The sequence below is a fragment of the Austrofundulus limnaeus genome, unplaced genomic scaffold (genome assembly GCF_001266775.1).
Source record: "Austrofundulus limnaeus strain Quisiro unplaced genomic scaffold, Austrofundulus_limnaeus-1.0 Scaffold27, whole genome shotgun sequence".
NCBI classification, from domain to species: Eukaryota; Metazoa; Chordata; class Actinopteri; order Cyprinodontiformes; family Rivulidae; genus Austrofundulus; species Austrofundulus limnaeus.
The window spans coordinates 2,660,856-2,662,437 of record NW_013952429.1 but is presented as its reverse complement, the minus strand read 5'-3'; positions in this window follow the sequence as shown (position 1 = coordinate 2,662,437).

Here is a 1,582-nt window from a genome sequence, read left to right as displayed (position 1 = left end):
CCAACAAGGCTGAGATTTAAGTGGATTGATCTTAAAGCAACTAAAATTTAAAAAAATTTCATCGTAGATTATGTATTTACTATTTTATACATCTTGTGGTCCATTTTGCATCATATATTTATTTACATCAAAGTAGATGCACTACTTCCTGTGCAGCCAGGGGCACTTCCTGCAGGAATAAATACCATAATGTTTTGGCCACAACAACCACTTAGTGATGGTGTGAAGGTCTCTCAAATAACATTCACAAGAACCGCTGCAGAACTTCTGGGGCTGTTTACGACAGATGTAACCCTCTCTGCTCTCTCTCTGTCGTGCTCAGACTAGCCTTTAGCTCATCACTCTGGTCAGAATTCAACTATTTCACGGAGATCACTCAAGAAGTTTATTTACAGTAACGGCTCTCAAAAATGGGCAGCTACAGTACGCCAGATGTAGACAAGGAATACTGTTTGAACATGTAAATAAAAACAAACTTTTATACAGTAGAAAACAATAAAATACAAATATTAAATTAACAATGCATAATATTAATGCTGACAGCACTGTCTACTAAATAAAATAAAACAAAAAACATTCCTGGACTCACAGCAAAGTTATCAAGCTATTTACAACCAAGACACTGGTTGATCATATAAAACTTTCCCATAGGAGCCAAAGGATCTAAACTGTATGGTTAATTTAGTTAAAACATTTTTTGGATCGGTTTAACAAAACGAATCCAACCTCTTGATTTGTAACAAGTATGATAACCAGTATGATTTTTTATTGTGTGTAGACCTTTTAAAGTCCATTCATTGAGACTTTCTAGTAGGGTTGGGCATAATCGTATCGTGTGCAATTAATCGTCAGAAAAACATTAATCGATTAGTTTTTGGCACTTGACGATTAATATGATTAATGCCACCAGGCAGACTGACTGGATATTACTCCGGTCAGTTCGCTCGGTGCTCCTCTCCGCTTCAAATTGATGAACATTAAAAATAAAATTCTGTAATTTATTTATCTAACAACACAATTTAAAATTTGATGTATAGCCTGAAGTCTGTAATTTTCACACAGTTTGGAACAATTTTTTTTTTTTACAAAGAGCAAATATTTCCCACTAAATTGGTCATGTGACTAGGATGTCCAGGGACTCCAGGGGATTAATCGTCAAATTAATCGTTATCGGCTAAATACCACAATTAATCGTGATTAATTTTTTTGCCAATATTGCCCAACCCTAGTTTCTAGACATTTGAACTAATTAGAAACGTTTTAAGGGACAATTATCAGAGATCAATCAAAGGTAAAGTAAGAGATGTGACAGACAAAAATTAAGATTTAACCAGACATATTTTTGGATCACCTTTGTGACCTTTTTTTTATTTTTTTATTTTTTTGCYTCCATTTACAGGTAAGGACTCATTAAATGACATCCGGCTAATTAAGACGCACGTGCTCCTCCTGCAACTCTACTTCCTCGCTGCTTCGGAAACGCGTCAATCAAACGAGAGCTGAAGAAAAGCAGAAGTTTCCACATTTTTACAACGAAAAAAACAAAACGAAGATGGTCCGACTGCTTTTTTTTTTTTTTTTT